Source organism: Sceloporus undulatus, chromosome 1 (genome assembly GCF_019175285.1).
Source record: "Sceloporus undulatus isolate JIND9_A2432 ecotype Alabama chromosome 1, SceUnd_v1.1, whole genome shotgun sequence".
Lineage (NCBI taxonomy): Eukaryota > Metazoa > Chordata > Lepidosauria > Squamata > Phrynosomatidae > Sceloporus > Sceloporus undulatus.
In genome coordinates, this window is record NC_056522.1 from 199,186,228 (window position 1) to 199,201,711 (window position 15,484).

The 15,484-nt window shown below is 39.4% G+C and overlaps 1 long non-coding RNA gene across 2 annotated transcripts in view; it reads left to right on the forward strand.

Annotated features, from left to right (window-relative positions):
* The first annotated feature begins 4,139 nt into the window (after nt 1-4,139).
* The window catches only part of LOC121919004, a 32,164-nt gene continuing 20,819 nt past the window's right edge, over nt 4,140-15,484 (forward strand). For both annotated transcript variants that reach the window (XR_006101370.1, XR_006101369.1), the window contains exon 1: nt 4,140-4,187. This is a non-coding gene — a long non-coding RNA (uncharacterized LOC121919004). The remainder of the gene's footprint in view (nt 4,188-15,484) is intronic.

Consider the following 15,484-nt stretch of genomic DNA (forward strand, 5'->3'; position numbering starts at 1 on the left):
TGCAGCCTATGAAATCCTGGGACTTATAGTCTAGATAGAGACAGCAGAAATGCTCCCTGGTTGAGTATTCTGAATGCCCTTCCCTCAACTGCCAACCCCAGGATTCCACTGGATATTGTCATAGCAATTAAAGTGGAACCATAGTGTTATAATTTCATGGTGTGCAAGGGCCCCTAGTCTTCCACTTTTAGTACCACCTTGCAAGATGCAACCCAGTTTAATTTTAAGTATGTAACCCTCTCATTTCTTCCTGTCCTTCTTAAAGTATTTCTGTTTGCAGTAATATGAATTTAGCTAGCAGTTCTCCACCTAAGGCAGGGGTGGGCTATTTGTAGACTGAAACTCCCATAAGCCCCAACCAATTTAAACAGTAGTGATGGATACTGGGAGTTGCAGTTGAGCAATATTTGTTGTGAGCATACTTTGCTGTCCCCTGTCACAAGTGAACAATGGGAACTGTAACAACTGTAGTGAGCAAAGCTGGCATATCCAACATGGAGAAAAGTTGACATAGGGTCTATCTGCACTGCAGAATTAATACTTTAACTGCCATGGGTCAATGCTGTGGAATTCTGGGATTTGTATTTTTGATAAATATTTAACCACCTCTGTCAGAGAGCTCTGGTGCCACAACAAACTAGAAATCCCTGGTTTCCATAGGATGGAACCATGACAGTTAAAGCTTTGTCAAATGGTATTAATTCTGCAGTGTGGCAGCAGTCACATGCACACAAAAACACGCACACAAAACCACCCTGAGAGTGCAAACATGTGCCCCCCTCACCAATGTATAGGGAACAATTGTGCAATTCAGGCCTGTGAGCATTGGATGTTACACTGATATGCCAACTTTGGCCAACCTGTCCTTGCATAGCCAAGTTGGCCTGATCAAGGTGGGGCTGCCAAGTTTGTTGAGCCAGCAGACAAATGTGCCATCAGCCTATTCCAACTAATAGGAAGATTATCTGAAGAATATTATCCAAACTGACCCACAAGTGTATGGCATCTGCCAGAACATTGAGTCCTATATCTCCTCTTTCTTTTCTATATGGCATCTAGCAATAAAAAAAGATTCCAACTCCATTATTGAAGCTTCCAGTCCAGTTGTCTTCTGTGTGAAGGAAGGCTATGAATGCATGCTGTCTGCTCTTTGAGAAAGAACATTTCTTGACCCTGGGCCCGAACAAGAAGCTTCTCTTTTGGTTTCAGGCATATTTCTCCTATAATGTTTAACTTCTCAGTTCAGTATATATTTTTTTCCAAAGAATGCCAGCCCCCAAGAGTACAGCCCCTGGAGAAACTTCCCTTTGGCTATTTACACTTGCTTTGCTGATCATCTTAAGATTTATAAGGAAATAATTTTATTTCTAAATTAACCAGCAGGCATACTGCGTAATGTAATTTAAAATTGATTTCATTTTTCAGCCTAACTGAAAAATATTAAGGGTGTCGGATTGATTCATGGTATCTAATCAAAGGGAGAGTATCCTATTGCAGATTGGTATCATTAACATTTGAATGTTTTCACATGACAATAAATCCTCAGTGCTTGCAAAATCCTTTGATATTCCAATGGTAGCAATAATACTCCAGCAGCTTCATTGTGATAGTTTTAATGTGTTTTCCCTTCTCAAGGCTTGTTTGAAAAGCAAATGATTGCCATTATGAACACTGCCAGCCTAAAAGAAGGAAAAGTTTTGAAGATATTCTACTATCTGGATATTTATAAATTGCTCAGTGTCTGGGAAATTAATCTAAAAGCGGCAGTTTTGCTTAGTGAAATAACCTTTAGGTCACTTGCGTGATATAATTTTGTTTGTTTGTTATGGATTAACTCTTTTGTGGCTAGAATAACCTTCTTGGAACTTTTTTTTAGTAACAATATTGTTATGCTATTTACTGCTGCAGACCAGTTTACAATATTCAGATATATTGAAGATGTTAGTCAGGTGCCTGCATTTATTTAGGAGACTGCCTTCAAAAGATTCATTGGTCTCAACCACTACTACACAACAACAACAACGTTTATTTACAAGGCCCTTTTCACCAAAGGTTGGAAAACCAGACATATATAATCAAGGACAAAACAATAAAACAAACATGATCATATTGTTGCTGCTGTTAACTGTTAAATGAAATTCAACACAGAGAAATGTAAGGTACTGCACTTAGGGCAGAAAAATGAAATGCACAGATATAGGATGGGGGACATCTGGCTGAATGAAACTGCATGTGAAAGGGATCTGGGAGTCCAAGTAGACCACAAGTTGAACATGAGTCAACAGTGCAATGCGGCAGCTAAAAAGGCCAATGCAATTTTAGGCTGCATCAATAAAAGTATAGTGTCTAGATCAAGAGAAGTAATAGTGCCCCACTGCATTCTGCTCTGGTCAGGCCCCACCTGGAATATTGTGTCCAGTTCTGGGCACCACAATTCAAAAAGGATGTTGAGAAACTGGAACGTGTCCAAAGGAGGGCGACTAAAATGGTGAAAGGTCTGGAAACCATGCCCTATGAGGAATGACTTAGGGAGCTGGGGATGTTTAGCCTGGAGAAGAGAAGGTTAAGAGGTGATATGATAGCCCTGTTTAAATATTTGAAAGGATGTCATATTGAGGAGGGAGCAAGTTTGTTTTCTGCTGCTCCAGAGAACAGGACCCGGAACAATGGATGCAAGCTCCAGGAAAAGAGATTCCACTTCTACATTAGGAGGAACTTCCTGACAGTAAGGGCTGTTCGACAGTGGAATGCCCTCCCTCGGAGTGTAGTGGAGTCTCCTTCCTTGGAGGTCTTTAAGCAGAGGCTAGATTGCCATCTGCTGGGGATGCTTTGATTAGATTTCCTGCATGGCAGGGGGTTGGACTGGATGGCCCTTGTGGTCTCTTCCAACTCTATGATTCTATATTTGCTTCATAGTTGCCCCTGGCCTTTTAATGTACGTTTTATGCTGTCCTTTGTGAAAGAACTTCAGAGTAGCATATATGGTCCCAGGATCTCCTCCTCCCAGATTCATGGACAGATACCTACTGGACAGCTGCAAGTGGTTGAAAGACAACTTCTACTGACTTTAGTGGATTATTCAAATGATCAATCTGTCTTGAATCTCCATTGTTCACACGTATCCTGAATGCACCTGGTTAAGTTGGGGAGGCTGATAAAGCCCCCACTTAATCCAGGATAATCAATATTGGGTTTCCCCCCAAGTTTTTAAAAATGATCTGCATCATTAGCAGTATAAATAACCAATGCAAATAGACCCAAATCAACTTGGAATAAAATTTTGCATGCCTAGAAGTGTTCTGAATGTATTTGCACCATTGACTCCATCTTTCTTTGAGTGCTGGCGCATGTGAGCAACGGAACTTGCAGAGATCTGCATCACAAAAAGTGGGATATAAATAAAAGATTTATTTATTTTATTTATCTATGTGGTTCCACAGTGTGAATTAAAAATGTGGAATGTGCGAGTGCGATGATTCACATTGTCATGGTAAAAAACGGTGTCTGAATGACCCCTCAGAGAGCAGGTTCATTTGAGGCCAAGGCAGGTGACATGCAGTTTTGTTAGCCAACACTGTTCACTGGCAGCTACTCCATGCTCCATCCCATTCCTTGTAGCTTTTGCCCAAGGTGGTCAACCTATCTTCTCCAGCGGCCAATTCAATACAACATGCCTCTCCCCTTTGATTTTTATAGCTCTCTTGTGGAGTAAGGTAGCCTGGAGAGATTGGCCATTTACCTTGTCACTAGCTTTGCACTTTGTAGGAATGTGAATTTCTATGTTGCTCATTTAAATCCAGCATGATAATTGCCACATCACACTAACTCTGTGGCTTTTTGAATGTGCGTTTTTAAAAATCATGACCGAGAAGCTTCGAAAAGGAAGTATAGGTTCTGTTTTGGAATCAGCTAAGGAATAATTTATGCCCTTTGGAGTAAAACTTGGACCAGTTACATAATGATAACTAATGAGCTACTCGATCAAAATGTTAGTAATGGCTCCTCTGAGCTATCCCTTCTCTGTCTCTTAATTAAGGTTATTTAGAACTTTTGAAACTAATTTTCGGGTCTGTGGATTAATTTTCAAAGTAGGTTGTCATGGAATGTGTCTAATGAATCCTCACATCTTGTTTGATCAGGAAATGAAGTATATTTTCATGCTACAGAAGAAGACCTACTGAAAGCATGTAAGTATAGTTAAATAGTTTATTGCAATCATGTCATGTCTTAAGCATTACATGGCATTTCACAACGCTCTTCTCTATCCAATGTATAGATTCTTTGTGTTTAAACTGGAGAAAGGGAAGGGGGAAATAAAAGGAATGCGGCAGCACCTTTAAAACTAACTGGTTTTTATTTTTGCATGAGCTTCTGTTGATATAAACCACACTTCTTCTGATGCAGTGAGAATGATAATAAATGCTCAGGTATAAAGTATATTTACACAGTTGTGGGGATGGGGTGGAAGGTAATAGGATCCCAAAGGATGCAGAGGCTGCCTTGCCCTAAATTTTCAAAGTGCTGCATAAAGTGATAAAGGTCTTTCAGGTCTCTACAGTGGTCTGTTAATGTTGATATATGAAAACAATGCAATACAGCACCCATATCCATAAATTCAGTATCCCTAGTTTCATTTATCCATGTCTAAAAATTGTTCTCTTTGAGTATTTTGAGGTCTTTCAGTGTGATTCTATGGTAAACTTGTCCAGAAATCATTTGTCTAATTGAAAATAATATGGTACAATAATATAATATTATAAAAATATCTGCAGTTTCAGGTATCTAGTGGGGGTCTTGGAAAGTAAGTCATACTGTAAATTATTCTGTGTCTTTAAAAGAGGTGTGGGAATCATCCTCCCACAGAGGCTGCTGGACTGCAGTTCTCAGCAGCCCTAGTCAATATAAGCAGAGGTGAGGAATGCTGGGACTTGCAGTTCAGCAACATGTGGAGTGTCGCCCCTGGTTCAACACAAGGTCAAATTAATCATGCGTAGTATTGGAAAAGGAGAAATGTGCAAGAGCACCTGTACAAGTGTCCCATGGTAGAGATAAGCAGACAGGGTGCTCTAATGTATTCCTTCTTCTGTTGCTGCCTTGACTGTAGAACTTTTTATACCTAAGGTTGGCAACCCTGTTTTGGAATAAAAATGATTTTACAGTAATTGCATGGATATGGTTCATAAACCAATTAATATGTTGGGGTTTTTTTTTGATGATGATGATGATGATGATGATGATGATGATGATGATGATAATATTTATATTTTCCTGCCTCTCCCAGATGGATCAAGGTGGGATTACAACCCGACAAAATACGCAATTCACTTCAATAAAATACAATAACAAATTACAAATCGTTTCTTAAAACAAAACCTATCAGAAGGCAAGGGAGGAGAAGAGATATTCAATCTTGGTCAAAAATGGAACAATATTTCTTACACAAGGTCAGATGGATAAGCTTGCCGGAAGAGATCCATCTTAACTGCCCTCTTGAAAGCATCTAAGGAGGCAATAAGACACATCTCTTCTGGGAGACTGTTCCACAAATAATGATGATAATGATGTCAATAACAGCCTCCATTTTCTGCCCTGCTCCCAATTACAGAAGCAGAGCCATGTGTCAGTCACCTATCATTTCATATCTTCCAAATGCCAAATCTGAAAGCCAGATTATTCCCTCTCATGGATGTAATAGTATTACACTGGTCTGGGAGCAATTACGGTACATAAACTTCCCATTTGTTCTTGAGCCCAATTCTAGGGGTTGATTCTCAGCTATAGAGACCTAAATGGTTTGGGACTGACTTCCACCACTGGTGCATCACCTTGAAACGGGCAGCAAAGCATTATATCAGTTGTTGTTATGTATCTTCAAGCTGACTCCAACTTAGGGTGGCCCTCTCATAGGAAGACTTTTCCCCTCAGAGGAGATTTGCCATTGCCTTCCTCTGAGACTGAAAGAGTATAACTTGCTGAAAGCCACACTGTGGGTTTCCAGGGCAAGGATCCAAATCCTGGTTGCCCAGAGACCTAGTTTAACACTAAAACCAGTATACCACACTGGCTGACAGTATTAGGACACTGCACTGCTTTTAACTGTACTGTTTTAAAATAAATTATAAATAGTACTGTATAAACAGTATAAATAAGCAAACAGTAAATTATGCTGTTTTTAAACTACACTGGATCTCTGTCTGTATGTACTTTAATAAATATATAATATCAATAGTTGTGGGGAATTCATAAAAGCATGAGCACTGAGAGAAATAGGAGAGTAAGACTTCTTACTCTCATTGCCATAGTCCAAACAACAATAAGAATCATGCTCTTGTTAACTGTTATTTTAATTTTAAGGAACAATTCCACTGGTGCTATGTTTTAAGTGATTTTAGTCAGGACTTTGGCATAAATAGAGTTTTTCTCTCTCTCTCTTTCTGTTCTTCTAGTCTCTAGAGGATGCTCTGGCTTTCCACCAAACATACTTGTTAACTATATTCATACAATGAAGGTTTCATATAGTAAACTGGCTTTAAGTCTTAGATGGGCAATTTGAACTGTTGTCTAGTGCAAAAACTACTTGTCCTCCAAAGTGAAAATCAAATGTCTTCCATTAGTCATGTCCTCACTATCTATCTAAACAATTTCCCTTTTGTGGATAATCAATATATCTATTTTTCCAGTCCCCAGCTATTCAGCCCATTGATTTAAAGTGAACGCCGAGCCTTTAACGTGAGACTTATGAAACCCTTATAATATCAGAAACTGTGATAAACAGAGAGAGTCAAGATGTGTAGCGCCTAAAGCCCCTCAAGTAATTTTAGCACCAGCAACGGAAAATCCCTAACACATAGTCATCACAGAAATAAAAGTACTAGGGAGATTACTAAATGCAGCTTTTAACTCCTGATTAGATCTGGAAGAAAAGTAGCTTTGGTGATACTTATTTCACACTATTGTCGCCAACCTGTAGATGCTGCATCCCCCAACCACAAATAAGGTGTCTGTTTTCATTGATGGTGGAAACCTATCAATGAGCTCTCAATAGCACATGTCCACAGGTGCAAAACATGGATGCAGGGACCAGTTACATTATTGACAGTCATGCAGTGTCAGTGTTCCCTCCTCTCCCCCTTGCTATTCCCATGCAGCTTCTATTAAATTGCTTTAAAATTATATTATTCAAATTAAATCACAGTAGCTGAACTCTGGAATTTAGTGAAAAATTGAATAAAATAAAATAAACAAACAAGAAAGCAATCTGGGTAGAGCATAGGGCAGAGAAGTGGGGTGAAGAGGGGGGTTAAGGAGGAGCCAGGAAGAAAACATAATGGCAGCAGTAGAAACAGGTATAATTCATTTTTCACTTACAAGCGTTACTGCAGTAAGAACGGAGCTCCTGCTGTAAAGCCTAGGTGAAAGAACCTAACCTAAATAACCTAGGTGAAATAACCTAACAGTTTTCTGCCATTTTGTGACACACCCACAATCTTCTGCATCACTATGGTTAACGTTAAGACTGGCTTTATCTGTTGTAGGATAGGAAACGTCTTCGATGTGCATGATTCCCTTTCGGCTATTAGACTCTAGAGACGACTTTGCACAGAAGTGGGAATTCTTCTACTGACAAGAAACCCACTCGATCCAACAAGGGAGAAAATACATTTACTGTAAATGGGTTGTTCAGTGCTTCAGACCAGTCATTAATCTAAAACTGCCAGAGAAGCACAGGGACAGCTATAAGCTCTGCATAACAGATTTGCTCATAGGCTATGCATATTATCCCCTTGTTTACATTAATCACAAACTTGTCTGTTTCCTTTGGAATTAAAATGTGCAAATTAACATTGATTATTTTCTTAGGGCATATGCTTAATGGAGTATTTTTTTAAAAAAATTAAAACCACAACAAAATATCCATTTTTTAAAATGCATTTTAAAACCAACTTGCACAACGATCAAGCTTATTGCAATAGTTAGAGTCTAGACAAAAATAAAAAAGGTAGAGGAGTTTAAATGTATTTAATATTGCTAATATAGCATGTTTAAAATGACTGATGGAACAACTATGGTTAAAGGAGATGTATTTGACCCTAGTAAAGAATTTATCTGTCTTTCAGCACACTTGTCTGTGTAATGATCTACTATGCTTTGCATCTGAAAATGTCCTGCTCACCAGGAGATGGCACTCATGATCTGTTCTCATCCATGAGAATTTGAGCAATCAGAGATGCTTTGCATCCTATTAGTCCTAATATATATATATATATATATATATATATATATATATATATATGCACATTACAGGAAATGGCTACACTTTTAGGTCTGAAATCTAACATAGAAGAGTGATTTCAGATGTGGAAGTACACTCATTCTTCAGCAACTGTATTCTTTTAACTATGCTTCAGAGACTGGAAACAGCTTGCTAACAGGAGTTGGTGCATTCTCGTTCCATAGAATTTTCCAAGGAGAGATTTGATGGCCAGCTTTAAGGGATGCTGTAGCAAGTTTCTGGATCTGGGGAGGAGTTTGACTTTTGTCAACAGTGTGACAAGATATCTGATTGGCAGAAGGCACTCCATATCCTTCCCCCTTTGTTTGTAACTTTTTTTGGTGACCAAGGTAAGTGAAGGTTGGGCAACTGACCAGTGTCCAGGGGGCACTTTCATGCATTGGACCCACTACAGGCTGCACCAGCCCTATTTGATGAAATCAGCAGTGATTAGAAGGTCACTTCCAGGTTGTTTTAAGGTTTTTTTTTTTAAATAAAAACTAAAACAAAGTGTAGGGTGGTTGTTTTATAGGGAATCATATTCCCTGGTGCCTTCTGGAGATAGAGCTCTTCTTTCCCCAAAGATAATGATTTTGGCAATGACTTACCACGGTCTGCCTAAATGGTCTTCTAGGCCATATGTGGTCCGCGATCCATGGCCTCCATAATTCCCACCTTGAACTAAAGCCACCGGCTCCTCACTTTGAGTCTCTAAGTGATGTTGTCTAGGGCCACCTCACCCATAATGTTTCACACAGGTGACGGGCCCCGCAGAGTCACCTTTGGGAATTAACAAGTCTCATCTTTGGGACTTAAGCAAATAAACAAAGCCTGAAGGAGAAGTGATCAGGAAAGACTAGCAAACAGGTGGAATCTTTATGTCATCATGAGCCTCCTCTTAAAAACAGTGGCTGTTAGGACAATGAAGGTCAGCTGGCACTAACAGCCATAATTACTCTACTGGACTGATAGTAACAAATCTTTCATAAGAGTTATTATAGAGCAAAAAAAAAATTACTTTCCAAAAGTAACTAATTATAGTTAAAATCCCAAGGCCTCCAAACAATTAACATTCTAGTTATGATTGGAAGTAATTCTTCCCTTCTATGCTATTCAAGAGTAATTAAAATACATCTCTTAAAAAGGAATATACTACAAGCTGCTAACAGAAAACATTCCTACATAATGAAGCTATAACCACTCTGTATGCAATTAACTATAAGCTGTAGTGATATCAAATGTTATCTGCCATGTTATAACCAAAAAGTAACTTGTGTATACCTTTATTGTTAGAAAAAGCAATGAGTTGCAAGTAACAAATTACTCCTTGCTCTATGTGTTTGTGAAGCAGTGCACATTAAGTTGTGGAGATGTGATTACTCTTATTTAGAGAAGACCCATTCAAATCAATAAAACTAACATTATGTGTGGATTCAAGCCAATTTCTTCTACTTTTCCTCTCAGGCCATGATGATTATACCCTCCATTCCCACAACACTGGACTGCAATGTTATTTTTTTTTAGGTTGCCTATTAATGGCTATTCTTGGAAATGACACCAAAACTTGATTTAGTTGATCTCATTTGGCCTGTTTCCTTAAAGTGTCATCCGTGTTTTTGGATCTCTAGAATATGTGCTTAATTCCCTAAGAATGAATCTGAGACTTTGCCTTAATTAAATCCTGATCAATACTACTAATTATGTCATGCACGGGCCCTGTCTCCTATTCAGTTGTCGCCTGTATCTAGAGATAATAAATGAGAATTGCAAAGGAGTGATCAAATGGACAGAAAGAGACATCATTTGTGTGATGTACTGCATTTCTCTCTTCTCTCTTAATTAAGCACAAAATAGGGACAAGCTATGCAGAGGGAGAGAGGTATATGGCAAAAAACCAGGCCTCCAAAATTGTGTGGCAGGAATTCCTGTAATGCTTTTGTGCCACATATGTCCAGTCACCTGAGCCCAAGTTAAGATTGACCTGGAGAGGGCAGCCTACCTATTTTAAATGTCCTGCTGCACCACAAGGAAAATTGTTGTTATTATGTGCCTTCAAGTTATTTCCAACTTATGGTGACCCTAAGGGGAACCTATCATGGGCTTTTCTTGGCAGGAGTTGTTCAGAGGAGGTTTGCCATTGCCTTCCTCTGAGGCTGAGAGCATGTGACTTGCCCAAGGTCCCCTGGTAGGTTTCATGGCCAAGAAGGCAATTGAGCCTTGGTCTCCAGAGTCATAGTCCAACACTCAAACCATTATGACATACTGGTTCTCTACAAGGAAAGTACATAGTTGCTGTGCTTTCAGCTCCTGTGCTCTTTTTGACCATAATCATTATCTGCTTGCTGTGACATGCAATAGTTTAGTTTTGCTTAACCACAGGTGGGTGGGTGAATAGACAAAATGTCGACCAATAGGAAGCAAGGCATAGATTGTGGGGTAGGAATCACTCAGGCATGCAGATGTTGTTGAGCTGCAGTTCCCAGCATCCTTCACCCTTGGCTATGTTAGTTAGAGCTTCTGAGGATTGCAGTCCAACACAATCTGGAGGGACACAGCCAACCATCAGGTGGTGTGAAACAACTAGCCATCTGACAGCTAATATTGGATTTCATAATTTTTGAATTTCTTCTTGCTGTACTTTTATTTTCAAAATAAGGAGAGGAACTTGTGGTATAGTCTGTTTTGGAAGACAACGTAATTTGGACAACTTTGGATATAAGGTGTCCAAGGCTGGCAGGGTGATGATGTTATTTTCTGTTCTACCGCTGGCAGCAAATGCCTTTACACTGTGTTACCCAAAATACTAGGGTTCCGAGAGGGCACCCACACTTAATATTCAAATAGAGGGATTTTATTAGCTGAAATAACAGCAACTGGGAGGGTTCAGGCAACTAAAGCAGGGATCAAGCCTGTGCATAATAGTTCCAAGAAACAGGACTCCCATGTGCAGGTTCAATGTAATTTTTATTTATAGTCAAAGGAAATCACCATTCACACGAGACAGCCACTCACTCATACATTCAAGAACTAATGATATAAAGGTGGTAGTAGAGGGTGAATTAAAGAGGTTTGCAGACTAGAAAATTAAAACTAGTTACAGTTATGCCACAAAAGGCTTGTAATTATTCTTTATCACAGTGCAGTTATAACATATTATAACCTTAGTTAGAGCCAGTGTGGTGTAGCAGTTTGGACTACAAATCTGGAGACCAGGTTTTGAATCCTTTATTGGCCAAGGAAATCTACTGGGTGGCCTTGAGTTCTCTCTCAGCCTCAGAGGAAGGAAGAGCCAAAACTCCTCTAAACAACTTCTGCCAATAAAATCCTGTGACTGGTTCACCTTTGGGTTGCAGTAAGTCAAACATAACTTGAAGGCATACAGTAATAACAACCACCGCCAGCACAACCATCTTAGTTGAGATTTAGTTATTGCAAGTAACTTGTTATTATTCATATAGTTGCTTCGTAGCTCTGCTTTAGGGAGCTCCAGACAGGCCATGCAAAATCTTTATCTCCAAGAACTGTGTGTCAGCCATAAGGCTCAGGAGAAGCAGGCAAGGCTGCCCATGCTGCCAGCCAGCATCTGTCACCTGAGGTGGACACCTCAGTCTCCCTAATAACAAGTCCAGTCATGTTGGTCTGCCGAACTAGTCAGCCAGTATGTATCTTATTAACCCCACATCCTAGGCAAACCTAAACCAAAGCAGAATTTCAGTCTAATGTAATATTTATTTATTTATTTGATTTATATCCGTCCTTTCTCCCAAATGGGACTCAAGGCTGCTTACAATATAAGTTAGAACAAAATAGCTATAACAATACATAATACAAGATTTTAAAAAGCATTAAACCACCAATCTCATTAAAATACTACTTTTAAGACATTAATTTTAAAATGACTGAAACAAATAAGATGCATATTATAAAGTCAGTCCTCTCTATCCACTGATTCTCCATCCATGGATTCTATCAACCACAGCTTAAAAACATTCAAAACATTTTTTTCTCAAAAAGCAAACCTTGATTTTGTAATTTTATATATGAGATACGCCACTGAATATAGTGGGACTCAAGCATCCATGGATTTCAGTATCCACAGTGGGTCTGGGAACCAAACCCCAGTGGTTACCAAGGGCCCACTGTATGCTTTTTTTTTTAAAGCATACCTAAATCAGTTGTTTAAATAGTAAGGTCTTTGCATGCAGTGAAAAGAGAGCAGAGGGTGCCAAACCAAATTTCCCTTGGGAGGGAATTCCATAAATTAGGAGCAGCCACCAAGAAGGCTCTCTCTCCTGTGTCCTCACCAGATAGGCCTGGGACAGCATGAACAGATGTCATAACCACAAAGGAGGATAAGGCACCACAAAATGTAGGATATTTAAGAAGGACAGAGGGCATTCCAAAATGAAAGGTAAAACCAGTAATATATCAGTAAATAAATCAGTATCTTTTTATTATTTTTATTTTATTATATTATCATATCCCCACTGTAAAAAGGGGGATAGGATGGACTCTTGTAATGTTTTTGTTTTCTAGGAGCAGCTACAGCAGCAGAGAAAACTTGTTCCTGGAATTCAGGGCACGTTTGTTTCTCAGAGGGGGAAAGGACAGCAAACATGGTGCTACTCAATGGGCTTCTTAGTCATACTCAAAAAGGAGGACATTTTGGAATTCCTCCTGGACAGAAGGATGAAATGTAGGACATGACCAGGAAAAGTGCGACATCTGGTCACCCTGGCCTGGGAGGGTGGTGGGAGGCAGAGAAATAGTGCCGTTCTGTGTGGGAAAAGCACACATCAGCAGCAATACATCTTGACATTTTTCACGTGAGCAGCAGCCAAATTTCTTAAGGAAAGATTTCCAGATCAGCTGGATAAATAGAAAGGAGAGAAAGAGATCTGATTAAGATAATGAGTTATCAGGAGAGAGAGAGGGGGGACGAGTTAAATTCAAAGCAGAAACCCTAGAATAAATTATCATTGTTTTAATCTGTTTTGTAGGACAAACATCAGTGCAATCTGACACGCGTAGCTTTGTGGTTTGGTTTGCCGCAGGTTTGATTTGCCAAGAAGAGGGCTACTTTGCAGTCAAGGAGGCTGTTACATTTATATACAGTATAAAATACATTACAGCTTTATGTCACAATGCCATACTTGGCCTCTTAGCATTCTCATCTCAGGCTCCAGTGAATGCTAACTCAAGCAAGTGCTGTATTTGCGGGCTTACACAATTTTGTTGGTACTTGTAACAATTTCTTCTACAGGGCCTTGCTTGCAAATGAATAAAAATGCACCGTCACTTAGCATCAAGGGCAAGAGAGGCCACTGACAAAGTAACCTTGATTGGCTATCTGCAGTTTTAAAAGCATGTCACAGACCGGTTCCTTTAAAAAAGGCAGGAGGGGGGAAAAGACCCCCCAAAAGCAGCAGCTTCTCTTAAGTCACTGATTGAAATGCTTTTGGAATCTGACAAGGCACAGGAAGGGGAAAAATCATTATTTGTCTCATCTGACATCTTTTCCTTGGGACAGCGTGCAAAGACAGGGAAAGGAAGAATGCAGTAGACTAGGGAGGTAAAATGAGGGTGGTTGTGTGTGTGTGTGTGTGTGTGTGTGTGTATATATATATATATATATAGTAAAAATCTGAAGTAATTAAAAAAAGCAGAAAGAGTTCTATAATGATTCTTCAAAAAGTCACACTTCTGAAGAATGATTTTGGATTGAAGCAGTCTTTTTGCTTTCTTCTGACGCTTGAGCATTTACATCAATCCATTCTTCATTACGCATTGCTGGTTGGAGAGTCTTTTTCCCTAGCTGAGGTGTCCGGCTTGACTAATGCATTACTTACAAACAGGAGGCTGAACCCATTATTGAAAAATGGCTCATTGGATGGTCAATAGTTGAAATTCATTTATATTTCTTTTAACAGGCAATTTGAATACTTATTTTTTAACTACATTAACATAAATGGGGAAAGACACTAAGGGTGCATATACACTGTAGAATTAATGAAGTTTGACACCACTTTAAGTGCTGTAGTTTCAGCCTGTGGGATCATAGGATTTATAGTTTTACAAGGCCTTTAGCTTTCTGTGCCAAAGAATACTGGTGCCTTACCAAACTACAAATCCTAGTATTCTGTAGGCTGAAGCCATGACAGTAAAAGTGGTATCAAACTGCATTATTTCTACAGTGCAGATGCACCCTAAATTTCAGTGTTCCTGGGACAGTGTGAAAGGGAGAATTTTAACAAACCTGTCAAGGCTGTGAGTGCTTTGCCCATCGTTTTCCAGTTAGTACCACAGGAACATAAGAAGGTTCTTAGGCTGGATTGAGCTAAAGGCTACTTTAGATTAGAGTTTGGTTTCCAGAGTCATCAACCAATTGCCCAGTGAATTTCTGTGGCCTCCAGGTCAGTGGGGCAATGAATCCACTTTGGGTTTCAGCATGTTGAATAACTAATCTAAAGTTAATATTAAAGTTAATATTAAAACATAGAATAGATCATGACTGAAAGAAAGCTATGTTAAACTAGTTAGTTTTTAATATGTATCCATTACATAGTAGCACTCAGGCCAGATAGGCTGCAGACCATTCCAAGGCTAGGTGTACCTGGAGAGAAAATCTGCTTCCATTCTCTTAAACAGAAATCTGTTATCTTTTGCATGGACAAGTAGTGTTTCCTTTTCTCCATTGATTACTTGGAATGTTAGAGATAAATTGTTGTTGTTGCTGTTGTGTGCATGTCTTCAAGTGATTTCTGACTTATGGTGAACCTATTCCTGGCAATATTTGTTCAGAGAGGGTTTGCCTTTGCCTTCCTCTGAGGCTGAGAAAGTGTAACTGGTCCAAAGGCACCCAGTGAACTTCCATGGCTGAGCAGGGTTTGAACCCTATAATTCAAGAGTTCTGTTCCAGCACCAAACTGGCTCTCTTTAGAGAAAATTGTTCTTGATGTTAACTGCCTTCAAGTTGACTTCAACCCATGGTGACCCTATGTATGAAAGACCTCCAAGACACCCTATCCTCAATCGCCCTTCTCAGCTCCTGCAAATTCATGGCCATGGCTTCTATGACTATCCATCTAGAACAGTCTTTTTCTTTTCCTATTGCCCTCCACTTTGCCAAGCATTATGGTCTTTTCTGGTGAGTCCTTTCTTCTTGTTTAGTCATCTTTGCTTCCAGGAAGAGTTTAGGCCTGATATGTAGGT